General features: G+C 52.8%; 1 long non-coding RNA gene across 1 annotated transcript; it reads right to left on the reverse strand.

Annotated features, from left to right (window-relative positions):
• Positions 1-253: 253 nt before the first annotated feature.
• LOC121832686 (uncharacterized) lies at positions 254-5801 on the reverse strand. The gene is made up of 3 exons (XR_006076336.2): positions 5701-5801; positions 1992-2494; positions 254-1669 (listed from the first exon to the last, which is right to left on the reverse strand). It is a non-coding gene; the product is annotated as an uncharacterized LOC121832686 (long non-coding RNA).
• Between the last annotated feature and the right edge of the window lie 5661 nt (positions 5802-11462).

Consider the following 11462-nt stretch of genomic DNA (forward strand, 5'->3'; position numbering starts at 1 on the left):
GATGAGCAGACATAGGCACATTGCTATTGACTGCATAAATAAAATTCCCCCCCCCCCCCCCCCCCCCCCCCCGTGTGTGGCCCAGGTGGGTTGGAACCCATATATAGCTGAGGATGGCCTTGAACTTCTGACCTCTGGCTCACTTTGCTTCTTTATTCCTGGTGTTGTATCTCATTCCTTGCCGACAGATAGATAACAGGTTTTCTGGCCCCCATCCCCACCAACTCAGTAAGCCAGATCGCACCAAATTGAAAAAGTGTAACAATAGGTTTATTTGTGCAAAGCAACTCCCGGGTGGGTTCTCCGGTCCCAGAGATCAAAGCTAGAGGAGTCACACTCCCAAACTAAATCAGGGAGACTTTATAGGTTGTAGGCAAGGGATGATGACGTGTCCGACATGAGCTGGATTTATGCCCAAGTGTGGTTAAAAAATAATAAAAACAAAAAACCTGAGTGCTTAGGTGGAGACTTGGGTGGCTGGTAACTTCAGGGAGGGAAGCTCAGTCGCGGCCAAGAATTCAGAACTGGGCTTTTTAGCGCCTTCCCTTTGTTTGGAGACTCTCTGAGGGGCAGGGGTTTGGAGAGAGAGACAGGGACGGGGCTTTCCAGATCATGCAGGGGTGAGCTGGAGGTGCCAACGGAACCATGAACAACAGCGGGTGCCGTTATGCTATGAGCTGAGTAGTTTCACTGACCTAGGGGGCTAGGATTTGGAACAACACACTCGGTCCAAGGGGCTTGGCCTAGGGGCTCTGTCTTGGAGAGGGCTATGGGGACATGATTTCCTCAAGGGCCACTGGACTTGGGACAGAAGAAAGTGATGCCCTTAGAGGTCAAAGGCCAAGACTGGTTGGTGATGCTCAGCCATGGGCTTCAGGTCTGGTGGGATTGCCCTCCTGCCCACTGGCAACCCTGGGCAGGTGCAAGCCTCCGGGAGCACAGGACATCCACATCCGACTCTGCCGGAAGCCTTTCAGATGATGCGGAGAAACCGAGTTTCCTTTCCAGGAACACCTCTCATTTTGGCCGGCTGTGCTTCTTAGCCTTGCCCTCTGGTTCCTGATGTCTTCTCTCTCTGCCTTGGCGTGGATTTCTTCCCTCACTGGACACCAACTCGGGCAGACACCATGCGACACCATTGTGTGCCTGCTCAGGCCCAACGGAGCGCTTTCCATACCGTGTGCCAGCTGAGTGGGATACAGATGCCACCTGGCTTCCCCTCAACTACCAGTGGCAACAGTGTGACCCTGGGCTGAGGTCCACAGGGCCGGAGTTGGGGTCTGGGGACCGCCAGTGGGTGCTAGAGGCAGGGGGCTCTCATCCCCCCCAGCCCCTGCCTGTCACCTCACCCGGCTCTAGGCAGCGTCCAAGGGCTGAGGGTACACAGCCTCCTCCGTCTGCTGCTCTTGTGCTCACCGACCGGGGCAGGCCTGCGAACTCGGGATCCGTGTCTTCGTCTGCAGCTGAGGCCAGGGCCTGACTGACCACCCATGAGCGGGGTGACTCAAGGGTGAAGGCTGTGTGTGACTCCCTGCTACATGGCTGGAGGATGAGGGAACTCCCTGGGTACCAGTCATCTGAGGAGGCCCTTCATCTTCACAGTGCACAAGTCAGTCAGTCCTTGGGTTTGGGCAACCCTGGGCTAAGGAGGCTGAATGTAGAGATTGACCTTGAAGGATGGAAGACAGCATTTGTATGGCCTGCTTTGTCTACCAAACACTCAGTGAGGTGAGAACTGTCAGAGAAACCCCCCACCACACACCACAGACACACAGACACACACACACACACACACACACACACACACACACCCTTTTCCTCCCTAACCAGTTACAAGTGCCCACTGGTGACAGTTACTCTCTTCAGGCTCCAAATACCCCGTGTAGTTGTCTGGACATGGGCCACCCCAGATCACCCCAGAACAAGCGGAGCTCTGGGGCACACCTTACAGTCTCAAGAAGAGAAGGGCGCCTTCACCAGGGCCTCACTACCTTCATGTGCAGCCTTCTCCTCCGGGTGATGGCAGGGCACGGATCACTTTTGGTGATGAGGTCACATTGGAGGTCCCTGCTTCTGGATCACGTCCTAAGCCAGCTGCCGGCTGGGGCTGGTTCCCGAAAACTGTAGCCGGTGACTCAGACTGTTTCGCAGCCGTGGGTAACAACAAACTTCAGGCTCCCTCCTGACCCTTGGACTCCAGGGCCTGGCGGCCCTGCCCTGCATCAGACTGAAGGACTGCAAAGTCAGGAAGCACCTGGGGAATCCGGGAAGGAGTCCCTTGGCAGGCAGAGCCTGAGGCCTGGGGAAGGGAGGGAGGGAGGGAGGGAGGGAGAGAAGGAGGGAGGGAGGGAGGGAGGGAGGGAGAGAAGGAGGGAGGGAGGGAGGGAGGGAGGGAGGGAGGGAGGGAGTCCCTAGGCCCGCAGAGCTTGAGGCCTGAAGTGCTGCAGGAGGGCTGAATTCTTTGGGATCCGAATCTTCACAGCCTTGCCAAGCCCTGTGGGGAAAGATCAGCTGCAAAGTCCTCTGAGGGGAACCCCAGGTGCCGAGCTGGTCCCAGTCTGACTTGGAAGCGGTGAGGGGCCCGGGCTGTTTAGGGTTGGCGATGGCTCTTTGCTAGCACGAGCCCCCGCTGACCCTGGGCTGCGCGCAAGCAAGCGAAGGCAGGCCAGGGGCTGAGGAGGAACTCCGAAGCATCTCCCTCCCACACTCCAGGACAGCCACACAAAGGGCCTCCTCCGCGGGCGGCCCGCAGGCTGGGCCAGGCTGGCAGGGAGGCAGGCCTGAGACTGTCCCAGTGCAGGACGAGGGCCGCTGCAAATGAAACGCAGACCTCGATCACTCAGGCAGGCCTTCGATCTTACCCGGAGCCAAGAAATCCTGGCGAACGGCTCAGCGGGGCCGGGGCGAGCAAGCGAGGAAAAGCACCGGGCAATACTTGAAACCAAGCAGGCCCCCTGGAGATGTTGGATTCCTGACAGGCAAGGAGCCACGCCAAGGGTTTGGTTTTTTTTTTTTCCCCTTGCTGGCCCAAACCCGAAAGCTGAGGACTCTAGGGGAGGTGGGAGATCGGCCTGAGAGGGACTGGGAAAGCAGAGGAAGGCTCTCAAAGCCGACCCCAGAGCTTGCACCCAGCAAGGGTCGGGGAGGAGATGTTCACCCAGCTCCGACCCCAGAGAGAGTGCGGGAGAGGGGGCACTTGGCTTCCCATGCCTCCAGTGAGGGGGGCTATGGCAGTGTGGTGTCTCCAACACTCCGGGGGGCCTGGCTGCAAGGGCCCAGCTTCCATCTGAGGGAGGGCAGTGTGTGAAGACACCTCTCCCACGCTGTGCAGGGATTGACCCCCAAAGCAAGGTTGCTCATGACGCCTGGGGTGTGGCTTCCTTCGCTCTTTGGTTAGCTCTTGCTTAGCTTTTTGACGCCAGGGATTGTACCCGTGGCTTCATATATCCTAGGCACACATTCTCCAGGAAGCCTCACCCTTAGTGCCTGGTTGCTTTATCCCAAATGGATGTGCGCAGCAGTGCATTGTGGGTAGTAAAACTTATGAACACACAAAGGAGCCTTCTTTTATTCATATCACCTGTCGTCTGTGGAGGGAGGTTACTTTTTTTGAAGTTCTAAAATTAAGCTGGACGTGGTGGCTTCTGTCTGTAATCCTCCCACTTGGGAGGTAGAGGCAGGAAGATCAGGAGTTCAAGGACAGCCTGGGCTGTCTCAGAAAAAAAAAAAAAAGTTCTAAAATTAATAAAAGAAATCCTGCCTGAGGATGGACTTGGTGTCACAATCCTCTGTCTTTACCAGATCTTGAAGAAAAAGACAAAAAAGAAATACGCAACAATATGACAGCTTTTTAAAAATAATAGAAAGAGAAATCTTTCTGATTATAAGAGTAGAGCACTCTCTATAGAAAGGAATTTGGGCAAAAAAAAAAAAAATAGAAATCAGGGGTCAAAGGTCACCTGTCCCCTCCTGAAGGCAGTGATGTCATTTGAAACTATTTCCTACCCGTACAGAGAAATGGATTTACATGGGATGGAGTTGTTAGAATGAGGGCTGGAGGCAGCCCAGGAGAGCAGTTCTCATCATGTCTGTCTTCCTGCCGCTCCTCCTGAAGGTAACCCCGAACTTGCCCGAGGCCCACAAGCGTGAGGGATTCTCTTGATTACGTTCATCGGCGTGGGAAGCTCTGAATTGATTGTGGGTGGGTCCCGGGCTGTATAACTAGAGAAAGTGAGCTGAGCGCTAGTGTGCACCTTTGCACACCTCTCCTGATCATGGACGCCGTGTGACCAGCTCCCTCAGGTCCCGCCACTGACTTCCCTGCTATGATAGAGTCTCACCTGGAATGGGAGCCAAAATGGATCTTTTCTGCCTTAAAACAGTAGACGAGAAGGATGAATGCCCCCTGATCAACTAGCTTTCTCCTTTTGTGCAGTCCAGAACCCAAGTCCAGGGAATGACGCTGTTCACTTTTAGGGTGGGCTCTCTCTCAGGAGGGCAGGGCACCACCTTCAAATGTCGACTCTATCGTGGGCTTTAGATACAGTGGCCCTACTCAGGAAAAATAATCACTGGCCTGGGCATGTAGCTCAGTGGTCAAGTGCTTAAGTACACATGAGACCCTAGGTTCGGTCCCCAGTATTGTAAATATGGGGGAGGGGAGAAGGAGGGAGGGAGGGAGGGGCAAGAGCACAGAAGAGCAGGGAAGGGAAGGGAAGGGGAGGGGAGGGAAGGGATTTGTTGGGCGTCTGATCCCGTCTCTTTATTCCCAGAATCCACCACTCTGTAGTCCTGCTGCTGTCAGTCCATTTTAGGGATCGAGGCAGGATGGTAGCCGTCCTGTTTGCTCTAACTCCAATTGAAAACGGTGGAGATTCTCCTGGAGTTAGAGTTCTGTCCCCACTGTGGAATGCTCTGGGCCTGAGACTGGTTCTACTCCATTCCTCGATCTGGAGTGCCTTTCGTGGGTTCCTCTCAATCCCCACTAAGCTGCTTGCTTCTTGGGTTCGAGTCCACTCCCCTACCCTCCCGTGTGCTTGTCTGTCTCCTCTGCCGCCCTTGCCCTGCACCTGGGCCAGAATTATACTCATTTAATTAAAATCTTAAAACCCATTTTACACTAAGTAATTAAAGTAATACTTTAGGAACCTCGGCTTCATCCTACCAGCCAGCCCCACCTGCCAGCCATATGAGTGTGGCATCTTGGAGGTGAATCCTCAGCCTCAGGTCAAACTCTCAGATAGCTCTGAGAGACTCTGAACCAGAGCGGCCCAACTGAGTCACTGGGTGGGCTACGCACAGAAACTGGGAAGCCACACAGTCCACTCCTACCAGGCAGAGTGGTGTACAACCCAGCTACTTAGGAATCTGAGGCAGGAGGATTGCTGAAGTCCGGAAGTTTGAAACCAGCCAGAACAACAGAACAGCACCCCAACTTGTTGAGTTTAGGGGGTCACTAATTACAGAACTGAGTGAGTAATAATACATGCTTGTTATCACTTCTTGGGTTAGTACCCCTGGAGAAACGATCCAGAAAAGGAGATGCCCACGAGCTCTGTGGGGATCTGTGCTGATAAAATGGCTCCTTTGCCCCACGGTGGACCTACAACCATGTGACAAGTCACAGTGCTTCCTTCATGGGACTTATGTCCATGCATTATGCTTCAGAAAGCAAGGGGAACCTGGACCGACAGATCTTACCTACGGATGACCGCAAGTACTCAGGTGATAAAACACCAACGTGAATTGTGTGGCTGACGATCCAATGCGGTCCCCGTGGCTGGGAATCCACCGAGTTCTGTGTCTGTTGCTTGTCTCGTGGCTCTGGTAAAATGGCCGACAAAGGTGGCCGAAGGGTGGAGGGTTGGTTTGGTTGCAGTTTCTGGGGATACCGTCTGTCTGGCAGGGATGGTCGGGCAGTAGGAAAGTTATCGGCTACATTCTGTCCGCAGTCAGGAAGCAGAACGCAATGGATGCTCGTGCCTGGCTTGCCTTCTCCTTTTTCTGCAATCCAGGACCCCAGCCAACATTTAGGGCAGGTCTTCCCACCTAAATTTACCTAGTCTGGAAAACCCCTCACAGACACGTTCAGATCTTTGTCCCAAGATATCCTCTGTCTTGTCGAGTGGACAAACAATATGATCCATCCCAAGCACTTTCACTACAAAACTAAGTCCCAGGGCTGGGAAGCAGCTCGGTGGCAGAGTCCTTGCCTCGCGGGTCCTGCATTGGATCAGACGATTCCTTAGTCAGGCTGTGGACACTCTGCCCTTCCACGAGGGCAAGCAGAGGTGCTGTGTGGCCTATCCTGAGAGCTGACCACGAGAGCAAGGCACATGACAGCACATATTTTCAGCTAACGGAGAGCGCGTGTTCAAGAAGTTCTCACCCCACCGCCCTGTCCCTGAGGTTCTGGGAAATGGGTTATTCTCGGTCTCTGGGTTTTCCTGGTTGTTATTGGGGCAGAGCTCCCCAGGAACAGGTGGCCGCAGGGTGGCTGAGAAAGAGGAAGCAACAAGTCCTGTAGAAGCTACTCAGCCAGAAGACTGGTGACCCTGTCAGAGCTGTGGCACCCGGGAATGATGACGATGACAACTGGGCTCTTCTTTCTGTGGCGGGCAGCCAGTGCGGCCCATCCCCCCCTCGTAGGAAGTTTGATATAAAACAGATTGTTTGCACACTTCTGACCACTTTGTTTCATTTTGCTGTCTTTCTCTCTTTCTATTTTTGTTCATTTCTTTCTCTTCTGGCTCTGTCGCTTTAGCCGACATCTGCCTCCCCACACCCGCTGAGCGGCCACCTTTCCCTTCTCCACCAGAAGCCATGCTGATGTTTTAAGGCCTCTGCAAAGGCGCACAGGTCGTGAAGGAAACACACCCAGCCCGTTTGCAGCTCACAACTGTCTGTAACTCCAGTTCCAGGGGATCTGACACCCATGGCAAAACACCAATACACATAAAATAAAGTCAAACCAAAAAAACCCTTCTAAGTCCCAAAGAAAATTGAACAGTTCTTTACACTACCCAGAGGGTGAATGAAGAAACCCATGATGAACAGGTTAATTCTGAACTTCTTGGAAATAACCATGCACACACCTTTGATCTAAGAACTGAGAGGCAGACAGGCAGATCTCTGTGAGTTCGAGGCCAGTCTACATAGTGAGTTCCAGGCTACTCAGTAAGACCCTGGAGAGGGAGAGAGAGAGAGAGAGAGAGAGAGAGAGAGAGAGAGAGAGAGAGAGAGAGAGAGAGAGAGAGAGAGAAAGGAGGAGGGAGATCTCAGTCCCAGTTTCTCTGCCTCATGCTCGTCCTCCTTGGGTAAACAGCGTCAGAGCCGTTACTGTGGGGTGTGTCCTGTGTGAACAGGGTGCACTGGACAGCAGCAGCAAAGGAAGCTGGGTAAGGAAGAAAACCTGCAGTGAAGAGGAGCGTCAGACCCCACAGCTGATCCTGGCACAGCATTACCAACGATGATCTGTAACTTACACAGACGCTATTATCCTCTGAGACACCTTGGCTTTCCGTAAGGCTCTGCTGCCTCCTGAATGGTGGCCAGCCAACATGAGGGCATGCACATCAAGGCACATGGCATCCAGCCTGAGGCTGTGCCTTCCTGCTTGGCATGAGGGTGGTATCTATCATGGTCACTGCTTTGGTGACTGCCATCCTGCCAATGGCCTTCAGATACCACCTTCCACCTACCCTTGCCTCTTTCTTCCAAGAAAGACGCTAGAGTCCCATGCTCGCTCCCTCAGTGGAAAGATTGAGTAGCCTCAAAGGACCCTTTCTCAGTCCCTGACACCCAGGAACCTACTCAGCTTAAAAACAGCAAGACGCCTTCCCCGGAGTGCTGCCTCCACACTGAGAACTGGGTGGCTTCCAACCAGAGGGCCTCCCCCTTTACCCCATATCCTTACGTGCCTAGAGACTGAGGAAAAGTAAATGTTCTTGCTAGCATGTTTGGCAGAGGCTAAAAGCTTACTGATGTCACTGACTCTCCAGAAATTCCATCAGAGTGGAAGGCAGGAAGAATTAATTTCAGGGTGACCTGGGAGTGCACTCTGCACTCTGGGAGGTGTGAATGTAGTTAAAAGGTGGAGGCTGAGGCAAGGCGACTGGTCTAAAATTAAATCAGGAAAGTGCCAGTTGTGGTGGTGGCGGCACACACTTGTAATTCCAGCACTTGGGAGGTAGAGGCAAGAGGGTTAGGAGTTCGAGGCCAGTCTTGTCCACAGAGGTGGTGTGAAAGAGAATGGCTCCCACAGGCTCATATATTTGCGCGTTTAGTCTTCCGCTGAACTATTTGAGAAGAGTTAGAGAGGTTAGCAGATGTGGCATTGTTAGGGGAGATGTGTCACTGAGGGTGGGCTTTGAGGTTTCAAAAGCCCATGCCAGACCCAGTGGCTCTCAGCCACTGCTCCAGCACCACGTCTGTCTGCATGCTGTCTGTCTGCATACTTCCAGCCCACCCCCACCATGATGATGATGGACTAACACTGTAAGCAAGGCCCCAATTAAATACTTTCTTTTGTAAGAGTTGCATTGGTCATGGTGTCTCTTCATGGCCATAGAAACCCTAAGACATCTACATAGTGAGTTCAAGTCCAGCCTGGGCTACAAAAGATCCTGTGTGGTGGTTTGAATGTAACTGGCCCCCATAATCTCACAGGAAGTGGCACTATTAGGAGGTGTGGCTTTGTTGGAGTGGGTGTGGCCTTGTTGGAAGAAGTGAGTCACTGTGGGGGCGGGCTTTGAAGTTTTCTATGCTCAGGATACCACCCAGTGTCTCAAACGACTTCCTGTTGCCCAAAAGATGTAGGACTCTCAGCTACTACTCCAGCACCATGTCTGCCTGCATGCCACCATGCTCCCCGCCATGAAGATAGTGGGCAGAACCTCTGAAACTAAGCGAGCCACCCCAATTAAATGTTTTATTTTATAAGAGTTGCTGTGATCAGGGTGTCTCTTCACAGCAATAGAAACCCTGACTAAGACACCCTGTCTCAAAGTTAAATCAAGCAATTACTCACACACGTAAAGCACATAGCTGGTGTCTAGAGTCCAGCCCACAGTAATTGACCAGCCACCTCTTTCTGTTTAATAAGCTGTGGTCTTTCAGATGAGAGATGTCCCCAAAGGCTTAAGTATTTGAACACTTGGTCCCCAGCTGTTTGGGGGAAGTTTAAGCTGGGCAGCCTTGTTGAAGGACGTATGTCACTGGGAGTGGACTTTGATATTATACAGCCTCACCCTACTTGCTCAGCTTACTACACTCTCTCTGCTTCACGCCTGTGGAGATGTGAGCTCTCAGCTTCCTGCTCCAGCCATTGTGCCTGCTGCTACGCCTCCCCACCATGATTGATGGACCCTTACCCTCTTCCTTCTATAAATTGCTTTGGTCATGGTCTTTCATCATAGCAACAGAAAAGTAACTAATACACAAGCCATCCCTATGCTTGGGTCTGAGGCAGGTGTTGTGTTCAGTCCAAGGTTCTGTAAACCCTGGTCAGGGTCAGCTGCTGAGTCAGATGGGCTGGCTGGACGGGATGGTTCTTTGGTCTGTTTCCTGCTTCTAAGACAGAATGCCCTAAACTGAGGGATTTATAAAGAACAGGGATTTTTTCCATTCACGGTTCTGGAGGCTGGCCAGTCTAAGAGCATGATGCTCCATCTGGTGTGGGAAAGCGAAGGTGAGAACAGAGAGCAAGGGAGGCCCAACTCGAGTTTATAACTCCCTCTGTAATGGACGTGATCGCATCATCTCTCACGAGACCCAGCTCCTGATGCTGTAGTGAGTCTGGGGGATTCACTCTGCAGGCCATGGTCACACTGCACAAGGGGGTCTCAGTTAGATGGCTGCTGTGCGCTCATCTGAGTGGCCCAGGCTGCTCTTAGGCCTCCCTGGACAGAGACCAGGCAAAAGGATGAGGCCTGTGTGAGGGCTAAAGTCACGTTTTAAGTTGAAATGACTGTGCCTCTAACCTGCAAGGCCCGTTTGACCAAGGACAGATGCCGCCCTGGAATGCTGCAGGCTGTCATTCGTATAAGATCACAAGCCGTGTGTTCTCACTTTTTTTTTTTTTTTTTTTTTTTTTTTTTTTTTTTTTTTGGTTTTTTCGAGACAGGGTTTCTCTGTGTAGCTTTGCGCCTTTCCTGGAGCTCACTTGGTAGCCCAGGCTGGCCTCGAACTCACAGAGATCCGCCTGCCTCTGCCTCCCGAGTGCTGGGATTAAAGGCGTGCGCCACCACCGCCCGGCATGTTCTCACTTTTATAGCCAAGCATGGTCACCCCAACTGCTCAGGATGTGCTTGGTCACATGTAGGCGGGCGATACATAGCAGGAAATACATCAGGATGTATGTTTACTCCCGCTGGACAAAGGCAGGAAGAACAAGGCCTTTTGGGTTTTGCCTTTATAAGCCTCTGACTAATGTGATTTGGTTCCATACTGTGGGAATCCCCGGGTATGGAAATGGCTGTTGTCCATCGTCCTGGCCGGTAGTTAATAAAGCTTGCTTCAACTTTGGCTCAAAAGTTGTGGCAGTGGTCTTATCTCGCCTGGTGGGATTAACGGCTAGAGCAAAGCCTTCCCTGATTTCTGCTGGCCTGAGCAAGTCACTTCACAGTGGAGAGGTGACTGCTGCCCAGTGGAACACAGGGTAAAGCGACAAGGAGACACTGTGACCTTGCTTGTAACCTACCACTATAGACACAACACGCATGGTCTCTGTAGTTTTCACTATTCTCACAAAGGAAATATTCATTGACCTGCCGAGGACAGAAACATGAGGCAAAATATGGCCACAGACCCAGAAAAGACACCGTCAAAGGGGAACCCCTCAACAGCTGTGCCTGCTCCCCAAAGCCATCTTGTGCCAGCCTGACTCCTTCCCCTGCATCTGAGAACCCGGCTGGGCTTTTGGCTGGGATGGGGGATCTGCTCTCGGGACACACACGGGCTTTGGCAGAGGCATCTTTCAGCCCCTACCTCCCACCATGCGTTCTGGGTCTCTGTGAGCTGCCATCCCTTCCCAGTGAAGTCAGCCCAGCTTCTCCGGGAAGCATGGTGGTCACTTCAGGGCAGCTGTTTTCCTCCTACCGGGACATTAGCAAGTAGTTAATGGCATGGCTATCGTCCACAGGTTTACCCTGAGTGATCACGCAGAGTGGATGGAAGTGTGGACACAAGTGTGGAGCTGCCAGACTGAGTCTCGGTTTGAGCTGGACACACAAGTCTCCTTGCGGCACAGGGAGGGAGCGCGGTCCTCCCCGCCGGATTCCCACGCCGCAGCCTTTGCACGTGCACTAAATGCTCACCTCGTCCACCACCATCTCTCTAGCAGACATGGCAGGATGTCTCCCTCCCACACAGTCACTTCTGACGAGGGACGAGTGTGCGACACCTGGCTGTGCAAAGGCATGCAGGCAAGCTCAGGCGACCGAGGCTTCGGGGAACGTCTTTTC

The sequence above is a fragment of the Peromyscus maniculatus genome, chromosome 10 (genome assembly GCF_049852395.1).
Source record: "Peromyscus maniculatus bairdii isolate BWxNUB_F1_BW_parent chromosome 10, HU_Pman_BW_mat_3.1, whole genome shotgun sequence".
In the NCBI taxonomy this organism is placed as follows: Eukaryota; Metazoa; Chordata; class Mammalia; order Rodentia; family Cricetidae; genus Peromyscus; species Peromyscus maniculatus.